The sequence below is a fragment of the Pinus tabuliformis genome, chromosome 9 (assembly GCF_031772625.1).
Source record: "Pinus tabuliformis cultivar Carrire ecotype Pingquan chromosome 9, CPIR1, whole genome shotgun sequence".
NCBI classification, from domain to species: Eukaryota; Viridiplantae; Streptophyta; class Pinopsida; order Pinales; family Pinaceae; genus Pinus; species Pinus tabuliformis.
The window spans coordinates 438,578,861-438,592,743 of record NC_142307.1 but is presented as its reverse complement, the minus strand read 5'-3'; the positions used below and the strand labels follow the sequence as shown (position 1 = coordinate 438,592,743).

General features: G+C 42.2%; 1 pseudogene; it reads right to left on the bottom strand.

The window, feature by feature from the left end:
- Positions 1 to 1,520: 1,520 nt before the first annotated feature.
- The window catches only part of LOC149149046 (large ribosomal subunit protein uL16 pseudogene), a 40,443-nt pseudogene continuing 28,080 nt past the window's right edge, over positions 1,521 to 13,883 (bottom strand).

The following is a 13,883-nucleotide window of genomic DNA, read 5'->3' as shown; positions in this document are numbered from 1 at the left end:
GGAAAAACGATCTTTAATTTATGCACATGAATGTGAAATTTCACCAGATGAAGAGCAACATCATTACCTTCCACATTTCTAAACATAGGCAAATTCTGAAGCCAATCCACCTTGGGAATTTTATTTGGAAAACCTGGGATGTGATCTCGGCTCATGGGAGCGTATCTTCTTGCAAACCGTTCCATCTTGAAAACCTTAAAGCTATTGATCTTCATGCAGAGGAATCACCATCAAGAATTGATTTCTAGATTTTTCAGTGAATGGAGTCGCCAGGTGAATGATTTCAGGCTTCTTATGTCTAATCGTTGTCCACCATCAACAATCAGCTCTAAACTTGATACATATACTGGGGGAAAACAAGCAAACAATTTTCTTCCCCAGTACGGTCGCCATTATGTTAGAGCCTAAATCTGCCTTAGGCTGAAGGAAGGAAAAATTCAGGATAACCACAAACCATGCTCAGTCTGGTAGCTAGCCCTACCAGAACAGGAGAGGGCTCTCTCCGGGTCACGCTCAGTAAAAAATAAACAATATGGTCTGAGATGACTCAAAATGAATACTGATTTTAGGCTAGTAAATAAATATGAAAGAGGTAATTTAATGAATGACTGAATTTTCTAGGTTGTATGGGACAAAGGACAGCATGAGCTGGGAAATTGAATCAAAGACGCAGAGTATTTCGTGAGGCAAGATAGGCAGGAGGTTTAGCAATCAAATTGAAGTAATATGGAGTGGAAAGACTGTTGAGAGGTTGAAAAGGGCATAACCAATGAATCCTTTTCAAACAGAAGAAGACACACAAAGGATGAATGCTTTTCCCAGGCAGAGAAATAAACTGGATTCTACCTTTCTTACTTAAAAACATTCAACTAGAAATGATTATGAATGAACTGTAAAACATAACAAGATACACATGAAACAAAAAGAAGGACATATGCTAAACTCATACCACATGAATCTCATGAATCAGAGCTGCATCATTTTATTAATTTCCTGGCCAAACTGTACAGTGAAGCACTGAGTTTTCTTTCGCACCTTTCCCAGAAACTCCAACCCTTTACAAATGATTTTCAATACAATAAATAGACTTAGAGGTGGGAAAACAAATCGATGAAGATAGGGAGCTGTTTCAAATAAAATCATGAAAATAGAAAAAGAGTCATTTATCTGTTCTAAAGACAGAACAACGTTACATTATTCCACTTGAAAATTTCTAATGACCAATGAAAAGGCGAAAATTGTAGCGCGAATCTCATTGAATCATGACTGAGGAAAAAAATAGGCAATCTGTTCCTATCTCTCTGCTGTGGTAGATATTCTTCGTCCTAAATTTGGCTTTCGGTCTTTGAATGTTCACCTACCCTTTTGTCGTTTGAATAAAAATTGTCTTTTAATAAAAATGGTTTTGAACTAAGATTTCGCCTTTGATAAAGGGAAAAATGTATTGTCAATGAATGATCCCAGCTGCAATTTTGCTAAAATCAACAATATCTCCCTCAATACCAGTGAACACATATGGATCATGATCTGACATATGCCTGCCCAGGACATCGGTTGGACAATCGACTGCGGCAACCAAGCAAGTTGGCATGCACACCATCGGGAATAATTATGTTTTCAGACTTCCACTTCAAGTAGTCAGCTCTGATATACTTGGTGAACCCCCTAAACGATGCATATAACAATGAATTATTTTCTGCTGACCATAATTATCTGTCTGACAGGGAATTTGAACTTTGGCATGACGTGGAGCTTCTTGGACATGATTTGAGTGGTTGTCCCTCCATAGTAAAGGAGCACTTGGCCTATGGCCCCGTGTGCACAAGTCCCCTGCAGTTTTCCAAATGCTCCTCTCATACCAGTTTGAAGCCTCTCGGCTCTGGCACACAAAAGCATCTTGTTAATACGGGGAACATGGAATGGCTACAGATGAACACGCAGATGGAACACGTCCTTTCTGGCGAACTTGGCCATGTACTTGTTACAAGCAATATGGGCCGCTTCTAGTGCCTCGCTCGTCACATTATATTTCTCCCAACTCACCAGGCGAACACAAAAAGGAAACTCGTCGGCTGCTCTTTTCTTGGCACCAACATCATATATATGGATTTTGAGATTTGGAACACCCGACCATATCAAGATTTTGGGTAGGGCTTTTTCTTAATCTGACGATAACATCTTGCTGAAAATCCTTTATAATTTACAACAGCGAGCCAAACGCCTGTAATGGAGATGAATCCTTCATGAATAGAAACAATGATACAACACACCTGCAGTTAGGGAGCATCAGAAATTGAGTTAGTTTGAAATTTTGATGAAGCGGTGGTGAAAAACTAGCTTGTCAGCCCTGTGCGCCGCGCACACACACATTGCGCCGCGCTCGTTGGAAAATACACAGTGGCAGGAGGCCGTGTGCGCCACGACCTCCCAATGTGTCACACCTTCTCCCAATGTGCTGCGCACACTCCAAACATACAGTCTCAGCTTTAAACTCACAGTTTCGGCTTCTTCACAATTCACCTTGGCTTCTTTACCCTGGAACATATTTTGGTTGGAACTGATGAAATCGAAGAATCATTATCCATAGTCAAGTCCTCTATGCATGGGAGGGAGATCTGCTGAGCTTCACTTGATTCTCTTTTCTTCTCAGACAAGGGGGAAAGGTATGCACGATCTTTCCATAGCCTTTGAGGCGTTATGACCATGAGCAAGCCACAACCCATCATTTTCAAGCCTGATATCACTGACACATTTGTTCGTGGTAACCTCCAAAAGCTGTCTTGTGAGAGCATGCCATTCATTTATCAATTGAGCTATAAAGCTGAGAAGAGGGAGACAAATCATGAAAAATGCAATATTCTTATGGTCAAACGCAGCATGATCTGCAGCCAGAAGGACCAAACACAAAGCAAAAAATCTAGCTTCACATGAAACAGAGATGATCTCCAAAAACTGAATTTGCTTCTACACGTTTTCACTTCATATCTCTGATGTTATTTGGCATGCAAATGAAATTTTGGAACACAAAAATGTCTCTTATGACAAGGATTTGCTTTTTGACTTGTGCACACCCACTTTCTGAACTTTGGCACTTTTGCATTTAATACAACTCTGTCTTTTGGTTTCCTCACGGATTTTCTGAGCTTGAATGATGGCTTTTCTCGATTGATTTTTGCAAGGATGGTGGCATCGAATTTCAGCAAAAAATTATCAGAGGCTGCATTTGAACATTTTCAACCGAAAAACCTTGAAAATATACATGGAAATTATTTCAAAAGACGAAAAGATGACTTTTTCTTCAAAACAGGGTTTTGAAGTAAAGTCATAATCAATCAGTATGACAATGAAATTTTTGAAATGAAAACATATTTTGAACCTCCCTCTGGCCTGCTGGCATTATTGGACATTTTTGAAGACCAAATCGAGTAACCCTATACCTAGTGACTGAAATGACTCTTGCTGACCTAGTCATTAAACAGGACTGTAAATGACTTTAAAATTGATTCAACAAACAGACCTAAACCAACAAGATAAGGCATGAGGGGAATGAGTAACAAGGCCCTTCCGTCAGATAATGGCATGCCCCTAGTGGAATGCAATGGAGTGAATCGAGCGAGACACCTAAAAATGAATGCAAAAAGAGTTTTGGTCTCTAATGAAGGGATATAAAGACCGACTCTAACAGAAGCTATGCATGTCCTTTGTGTGGTGTGTTCCTAGCCAAGTTGGAACTGATCCCTTTCAACTTGGAACTCACCTTCTCCTTCCTCTCCCTTCAAAGTGCTGGAACCTCTCATACACATTCCTTGACTCTCTACATCAGTCTCACCCTTGCTACTGACAGAGTTATATTACTTGCCTCTATGAGACATCGCGGTCAAGGCATTACCTTACAACCCACTACTGGGACTCCTATACCAAATGGTCTAAGGTCTAATTGGGACTTCTTACTGGGGAGATCCCCTTGACATGTTGGTGGTCTAGCACCATCAACATTTTTGGCGCTAGAAGGAGGGCCTGATGACAAGCAGTGTCGTTTCTTCCAGTTTTGAACCTTTGCATATCTTTCATGGAGTCTTGCATTCTTCTTCCCATGAGGTGTTTTTCAAATCGTGAATACATCTCCATCTCGACGAAGATTTTCAATCTCTTGTCAACTCACACGTATGATGGCGAAGGCAAAATGGCCTGGCCTAAGCACTTATGTTGGGAGCGGGATCCCCTAAGGGCCATTTTGGGGCTAAAAGCCCATGTTTGAGTTAAATTTTGTAATAAAATGGTGAAGTCTCCACATTTTGTGGTTGTGGAGAGCGAGGGTGTTATGTGTCATAAAGGGTAGTCTACCCTTAGTTTTGTAAAGTAAAGTTGGCTGTAAGAGCTAAGCTCTAAGTAGTTTTGGAGACATAGAATGATCGATCATGTAAGAGAGTTGTAGCTCTGAAGTAAGAAGTCTAAGCCTTGGGTTGTAGTGTAGGTAGAGGCTCTGCAGCTAAGTGAACAGAGTCTTAGGGTAGAAGTCCACAGCTGAGTGCGCAAACCCCTGCAACTGTGTGTGTAGGGTGGACAGAGTTTGTAAACACTTGGAAGATATTAATAAGGAAAGGTATTCTGCAATTTTTATGTCTTTGTTTCTTATTGCATCTTGATATGTTATGTATGAATTTCCTTTATTATGCTTATATGATACGTGAATGAATACAAATACATTGGATAACTAAACATGATCAAGGATATATGTTTACGTGGTGTTAACTGTAATTGGTTGATAAGATAAGAAAATAACTTATACTAATTGGGGAATTTTCACGACACACTTCCATAGCAGCGCGAAATTACCTGAGCAACCAGCTAGGGCTGCGTGAAGGTCTATAATACCCTTTCGTGGAGGTATTAAAGGATAGAATAAAGGGCTCATATTGCAAGCCCTAGAGCGAAGCGACTTGCGCGAAGGCAAGGATAGAGGGAATCAAATAACATCTCAACCATCTCAGGGTGCAGAAACTTGGTTCCAGCATCCCCCCATACTACTTCGGGTGAGACCTCGGTCCGCGCTCCGCAAGCTGATGCTGAAAGGGCCAGTAGTGTAGGGATTTGTTTAGCTAATTAATGCTAAACCTGGGTCAAGCCCCCTCAAGCCAACAAATGGTTCCATTTCCAGGACTAGAATCTGCACAAGAGGTGTGATGTCGTATCACTAGAATCTGTATAAGAAGGAGATCAGAGACTGGTTAGATAGGAAGATCCACGAATTCGTGGTGTAGGAGAAAAAAACTCGTGACTAACAAAGGAATAGTGGTTGGAAAAATACCTGTATACAGAGATCCATGAGATCTTTTTCTGCTCCTTCCCTATTGATATATACACGTGGATCGCGAAGCTAGGAGATAACCAAGGAAGGTGGAAACTTGACAGTCCTATTGTGTTGACCCCGGAGCTAATACAAAAATTGGAAGCATTGGAGGATAAGATCGCCCGCGTTGTCGATCATTGGCTCAATTGTGTCATAGGAGGATTTGTGACTGAATTCGCGGTCGACACCTCTATCAACTACAACGAGACAGAGCAACACTTTTTCGAAGGATCGCGAGGTAAGTACGTAAAATCTTTGAATACTTGGATTAAAATGCTAGTGTGCGAAAAATAAGTTATGCAGCTACCTTGATGTTCGAGACTACACGAAGTAGAAAAAATTATAGGAACGAAGGAAGAAAGGGTCCAAAGTATAGTCCATTGATTTCACCTCTGCGAGGTGACGAGGAAGAAATAGTGAAGGTTTCTCTGCGAAGTGTTATTCAGTTAATAAGACAAGGATTCCTGCAAATACCACCTCCACCCACACCACCTCTGACCTCACCACCATCGCCTCCAACTTCACCCGTACCACCTCCACCTCCACCATATTTCAGTATGGAAAATACAGTGAAGCTGCCTTTGCTCAAAGGCTTTGGAAATGAGGACTCAGATCAATTATGGTTCATTGTAAGGGATGTATGGTAAGTTCAAGGTGTTATAGATTATCATATAAAGAAGGCGACACTAGTTAGTGCTTTGCAAGATCGCATGCTAACCTGGTATATTAAGTACTATAATGGTAACTCGAATGCTCGAGTGGTAGATATCTAGACAACACTGAATAAAGAACACTGTAGGCATAAATCTGAGGCATAGTCCATTGTGGAATTCAAAGAAATAGCGACGCAACCAGGCGAGGTGCCTTGGGAACTAGATCAGAGGTTGAAGTGTACAATATGCAAAGCCAACATGAATTTTACAGACAACCAACATCGTGAGTGGTTTTTGGCTTCGCTACTGCCACATTTAAGGGCTACGCTGTCACAACAGAAGATAACAACTCAGGTAGAGGCCTTGAATATTTCCATGAGACTACATGAAACTCTGATGCAAGATCCAAACCTGGGGTTTCAGCAGATCCATGTGCAACTGAAGAACCTATGCCTTGAGATGCAAAGTCTAAAACAGGACAGGACATTCGACCAGAGGTGCGTGAGGAGGTATGGTGCTTGAAATGGAAGAGTCAGGGGCATGACAAGGACCATTGCCTGGTCTTTGTGAACTATATTGTAGGAGGGAGATCGATGCCTTTAAGGTGAGAAGCTCAAGCAGGACCTAGCACAGGGCCTGCATTATGGTGCGCTATTTGTCAGGTAGCAGGAAAACATGCCACAAATAACTGTCATTTGCTGCAGAAGTTTGCACGGACACCACAACAGCTGTTCTACAACTTTTGTAGGTAGGTAGGGCATGATGAGTGTACTTGCAGGAGCTATGAATTAATGATGGATAGAACTCCTACCTATAGGGTTCAGGCTGAACGCGACCCCCTGACCAGAGCACAAGGAAGGCGAGGATAGGATTTCAGGGGTGCAGACGAGGCCGAGGCAGAGGAGGACCTGGCAAAGGTTGAGGACAGTTGATTTGATACAATTGCAGAGGACCAGACAACTATGCCCGCGATTGCACTAACCCAACACGTCCATCGTGCAAGTTTTGCACACTATTTGATCATGAAACGGAAGACTATCCTACAATGATATCTAGGATATGTGACAATGGGGAACTACCACCCCCGCTGACTAAGAACCTGCAGATGATGAGGTCTGAGCCGCAGGAAGAGGATCCAAATGTAAATATAGTGCTCAAAAGTGGAATCACAATAGGAGATGACAATGGGAAACAACCAGAAGATAGTACATGGGTTCGCAAAGCTCCGACGAAGGAGGCTGAGTTCGATTCAGAGCACACATGTGAAACCTTCATGCAAGCTAAGAAGAGCTTAGCTGAGGTCTCTACCTCAGGAAGCAAGGATAAGACCAAGTAGGAGATGGACCCCTTTTTGCTCATAACTTCCCTAGAGACCTATATGAAGTTACTGCGCGATAGTAAGGCTATGAAAGGGTTACAAGAGCTCATCAATAGATGTGCTGGAACCGTGCCAGGTGAGCCACGTGTAGTACGAAAGATTGGAAAGCATAAAATAAGGACGGGATAGGAAATGAGAATGATCGCGCAAATAGGAGAATATGAGATGGATCAGGTTATTTTGGACCTGAGGTCAGACACGAACTTCCTACCGAAGTATACTTGGGAATGAATGGGGAGACCCACACTACAATGGTCTCCGATTTAGCTAAGGATGGCCAATCAACAGAAGATCATCCACATGGGGTAGCTTCAGGGGGTGACTATGGATATTGAGGGAGTGAGCGCGTTGGCTGATTTTGAAGTAATAGAGATAGTGGATGACAACAATCCCTATCCTGCAGTCCTAGGAATTGACTGGGCCATTGATATGAATAGGGTAATCAATCTGAAGAAGTGGAAGATGATCTTTGAGAAGAAATCACTACGTGTAATAGTACCTCTAGATCCTATTGAGGGATCGCGCTATACGGAACCAACCAATGATTATGAGAGCGATGACTATTTGAACTGTATCTATAAGATAACAACATGAGATGAATATTGGGTGAATCCCACCATGGATGGATGAATTACATGGGATGACGAGAGTTCTTGCACTTCATACTCTGATGAAGAGTTAGAGCACTGGCAGAACCAGTTACATGAAGTGACTACGTTGAACTGCAACATGATGACCCAATCACTGCATTGTGTGTCCTCAGAGGTAAGAAATATGCCTACTTATGATGGTCTGAATGAGGTAGATATCATTTTGGATGCATTTGAAAGGGAGGTACTAGAAAATAAACTCTTATAGGCACTGGACTGGGCCCTGCGTGCTACACCCGCAAGATGGTGGGGTACACACAAGGGAAGCTTTGATGATTGGCCTAATGTAGGAGAATGATGAGAACTTGCTTTGGGAAGCCGAAGATGTGAATGACAGACAAGTATGATGGGCAGGATGATCCGCGAGTGCATTTGGCCAAATGGACCCAGGCTTATGGAGAAAAGCCCCAACCTAAATGGGTGCACTTGTTCTGTCACACCCTGGATATTGTCTCGATGAACTGGTATGTAGAAATCGAAATCCACCATGGCACAAGAAAATGGGATATCCTACACGAGGGATTCATGATGACATTCGGTTTCGAGGATGGGTTTGACAATATTGATGAGGCACTACAAGAAATGAAAGCAGCAATATTTAGGATACAGAAGGATCCTTTAAATCCGATTCAGTTTGAATGGGCTACTCATCTGAGTCACGTGCTAGAATGTTATAATGTAACTGCTAAAGAAGAGGACAAAGATCCGCGGAAGATTAACATTCCAGAAACAGAAGGTCACCGCGAGGTTCAAGGACCGCAGATTGAGAACTCGGATATAACCGTGTTGTTGAAAACAAAACAAGTAAACATTGGTATAAAGGCAAAACCCAAATTTGTGAATATTGGAGACTACTGGGATGATGCGACGGTGGATAAGGTCACTCAATTTCTCCGCGAATACTAGGATTTATTCTCTACCAAGTTTACAGATATGAAAGGGATAATCAGGGACCTAGGAATGATGAACATTACATTGAAACCCAACGCGAAGCCGGTTAAGCAAAGGCCATATTGTCTCAATTCAAAATATAAGGAAAAGGTCCGCTTAGAGCTGGACAAGATGCTCATGGCAGGCATCATTGAGGCTGTGGAAGAATTTGACTAGGTAAGTCCAATGGTGGTACAATAAAAGAAACAGAAGGATGAAATAAGGATATGCGTGGATCTCAGAAAGCTAAATGACACTTGCATGCATGATCCTTTCCCAACTTCGTTCACTGATGAAGGGTTGGACAATGTAGGTGGCCAAGAATCATATTCCTTCATTGATGGGTTCTCTGGGTACCACCAAATCAAAATTCCATCGGAGGACAGGAGCAAGACAACCTTCGTGACTGAGTGGGGTTGTTTTCTGTACACTATAATTTCACTTAGATTGAATAATGCACCTGCGATCTTCTCACACGTAGTTGTTGCTTCGTTCAAGGAATTTATTCATAAGTTCTTGAAGGTATATTTTGATGACTGGATTATGTTTGGGCTGGTTAAATGCCACATAGCAAGCTTGCACCTGATGCTAGATACCTGTCGAAGATACCAGATCGTGCTCAATCTCAAGAAGTGTTTGTTTTTTGTTCCTTTTTGGAACATGTTGGGGCATGTGGTTTGCAAACAGGGACTGATGGTAGATCTTCCAAAGATAGCAATGATATTGAACTTGGAAGCACCAAAGAGTGTGAAACAACTGCGTGCTACCCTGGGACATACGAGATATTACAGAAAGTTTATCAAAGGCTATGCCCAGATCACCATGCCTATGGAGAAATTGTTGAAGAAGGATGTCACATTCTATTGGAACGATGACTGTAAGAAGAGCTTGGATATATTGAAAGAAAAGATGGTCACCGCGCCGATTCTAGTCTTCCCAGATTGGAAGAAAGAGTTTCATGTACATGTCGACGCGTCATGTATAGTGCTGGGAGTAGTCCTGATACAGGCTGGTAGAGAAGGCTTGGATCATCCTATCGCATTCGCAAGCTAAAGATTATCCAAAGCAGGGAAGAACTATTCGACCACCGAGTGCAATGGGCTAGCCATGGTGTATGCGGTCCAGAAGTATAGGCACTACCTGATGGGAGGCCATTTTAAGATGTATACAGATCACTCCGCGCTGAAGTACCTGGTCAATAAGCCTGTGTTGGGGGGAGAATCTGCAAGTGGCTCTTATTGTTGCAGGAGTATGATTTTAAAGCTATCGTGAGGCCTGGACAACTAAACGTGGGACCAGACCATCTGTGCTCTTATTGTTGCAGGAGTATGATTTTAAAGCTATCGTGAAGCCTGGACAACTAAATGTGGGACCAGACCATCTATCACACATCAAAACAGGGGAAGAGCCCACTAATTTGGAGGAGAGATTTCCTAATGCGTAGCTATTTGCAGTGCGCATCGCGGATGGTCATTTTGAGGATATAGTACATTTCCTAATGACAGGTACTGCAATGGAAGGATACACTATCTAGAAGAAAAAGGAATTAGTGGTACGTGCAACAAATTTCTCTATCATTGCTAGGGATCTGTACAAGATGGGGACTGATGAGATATTGTGACGATATGTACCTGAGTTCGAAAGAAGCAGCATCCTCTCATACACTCATGGGGGCACCGCGGGAGGAAATTATGCAGGGAGAGAAACTGGGTAGAAGATTCTATGCGCACGGTTGTGGTGGCCAACCCTCCATCAGGACTCAAAAGCATATTGCAAGGCATGTGATGTGTGTCAAATAAATGACAGGTCATCACAGAGGGATGAGATGCCTTTGAATCCACAAATGATGTTGCAACCCTTTGAGAAATTGGCAATAGATTTTGTAGGTCCGATTCAGCCACAAGGAAAGATAGGAGCAAGGTACATTATCACCGCGATGACTTATTTGACTCGTTGGGAAGAGGTGCAGTCGGTGAAGGATTTCACAGGCGCGACTGCTACAAAGTTCATATTTGAGAATGTACTGATGTGATTTGGCTTTCCAAAGATCTTAATGAGTGATCGTGGTACGCACTTCCTGAATAGATGATCAACGTGCTGATAGAAGAATTTTAGGTATACCACCAGAAGAGCACGCCTTATCACCCGCAGGCTAACGGGATGGTGGAAGCATTCAACAAAGTGCTCGAAAACATGTTGACCAAGGTTTGCAATGCTCAACGAAGTGATTGGGACCTACGCATACCTCCAGTATTATGGGCTTATTGAATGACATGCAAGAAGTTGACTGGAAAAACCCCCTTTAGGCTCGTCTATGGGGTTGAAGCGGCAATGCCTATGGAATACATTGTGCCTAGTCTGCGCATAGCTGTGCTCACAGGTATGAAGGATTGCGGAGCCCTGGAGGAGAGGCTTGCACAACTGGATGAGCTGAAGAAGAGATATTTTTGGTTGGATTTCACCAGCAGGTCCAAAAGTAACGTGAAAAGGCATGGCAGGATCGACACATTAAGTTGTGCTCATTTAAGGTAAATGACCTGGTTTTGTTATATGATAGTAAGTTTAATAAATTTCTAGGGAAGTTTAGGAAGCATTGGTTAGGGCCTTATGTTATTAAGAATATTATTGACGAAGGAGTGGTACAGTTGGTCAAATTGAATGGAGAACCCTTCCTCGGAAAGGTGAATGGCAGTCTCTTGAAGCCATACACCGACGGTCCAACCATCTGACTAAATGAAGGTAGCATAGTCTTAGCACTCTAGGTAGCTGAAAGTAGGTGCGGGATTATAAACTACACTGCCTAGGTTGGGGAGCTGCGTGATTGGAAGATGGTGCGAAGCAAGGAAGTGTCACTGGGTCTGCATCAGCATGGAGGGAGCTGCGTTACCTAAGGAACAATCATGCAGATCGGTCGGAAAGTGACCGTTAGGGTCACTATTCATGAAAAGACGACAGAAGTGATGCCAAATTGAGTGGGCGACTGGCATTTAATACGAAATTTATGGCCTAAATCCTTGAAAATTTGTGGCCAATCCAACATTAATGAATCAATTTTGGGGGGAACGGTCAGAATTTGAATTCAAAATGCCCTATAAATTACAAGTGGCTATCTAGCAAGAAACACTTGCCTATGAATCGCGAGCAATACGAGATTCTGATAGCTTATGGGGTATTTGAACTTTCCCAATGGACACACAGGAATTCTTGTAGAAGATCATGTTAGGGCCCCCCACGAAGTTATACATACCGAACAAGTAGTAGAGGAGCTGGCACAAGAAATGGAGAGAGAGGCAAAAGTAACCACTCCGGAAGTGGCCAAAGTATGGGAAAAGGTCCTGTTGTGGTCAACAACAACCCCCCTCTTTGTTTAGTATTAGCAATAATATCAAGCAAAGGGGGACCCTTAACAAAAATCCCAAAAATATTTTTATCCAAATTTTTGTATTTTAACTCCCTAAAAGCTATATCGCATCGCAGAGAGAGAGTGAAGATTTTTCCTATGCGCATAAATAAGCTGCAAAGAAGCGATGCGAAATTCATCGCATCGCATATTTTGAAAGCGCCCTTAAAAGAAAATGAGAAGGAATCGCCGACGGCCGATATGCGACATCGCATATCGCAAACGTCGCAAAAGCAGCACACAATGAGCAAATCAAAATTGCGATATTGCGATTTGCGATCTGCGATCCTACAAACTGCGATTTTGCGATTTGCGATGAATGAAACTATTAATTGCTGCAATACGAATCGCAGAAATCACTCATCGTAAAGTTTCTTCGGCATGATCTGTAAACCCAAAATCGAGCGTTCACCTTAAGGGAAATTAATGATTGCACGCCTGAGTATCCAAAGATGATCATGTTGCGTTTTTCAAAGAGTCAAGTCCTTATGAGTGTCATGATTATGCATTCATTAGAGTTTAAAGCTTTCATGTCAATCTTTTCGTCATGTCTCTTTTCCCTTGCGTAAATTGTAAGGCAGCAACTAATATAAATCTATATGCAGGAAACATCCAAGGAAAAGGGGAAAGCGCCAATACTTGAAGAACAAAGAGGAGATGCCTTCGCAAATGAATGGCGCATGCAGTAGAGCCGCGGAGTCCAGAGTATCACTCCACAGACACTGATGAAAATAGACTATCCAAGACTCAGAGTCAAAGGCGCACAAAAGAAGCATGTTTGCAAAAGATCCTAAAGCTCAGATTGGGTAAAGCAAATAGAAAAACGCTGAAAAGGGATGATGCTTCAGAAAAGCCTGGAACAAAGAATGGAAGCAATTTTCTATACGTAAGATTGTTCAGGCAACAAAATCCCTAACTCATTGAGTCATTCACACGGCCGGAAACCGAAATAGCAACAGCACAATCAGTTTGAAAGAAATCTGAGTTATACTAAGTATACACACAGCAAAAAACACCCAGTCAGAGGGAGATTTTCAAAAATATCTTCTAAGTTGTCAGAAAGAGGTGCCAGCTTTTGTTATTTCTACTTTCATCGCCTGAGCAAAAGGAAAAGACAACCAGCCGACTCTTTCCAGGCGAACCTCACATTGCTTACAGCACTAAGGAGCAGATACAGAAACGGTTAGAAATTAGATTCAATTTTTAGAAATAAATTTGCTTTATTAAAAGGGCGGTCATTTGAAGCCGTTCCCTAAATTTGTGTAATTAAGATTAGTTAGCTAGTAGTATTTAACCCTTCTCATGGCATTTGGAGAAGGGTCCGGAAATTTGTCAAAAAACTTGTCCTTAGAACATGCACTTTTGCACCCTTGGAGGGGGTTTTTGATGAATGGATGGATCGAGATTTATTTATGTTTGCATTTTAATGTCTGCTACTGATGTTGCACTTCTGTACTCTTAGTAGATGTTAGAAGTAAGTAGAGATAAATCATTATTGCTTGAAGTTTGTGAGTGAAATCAT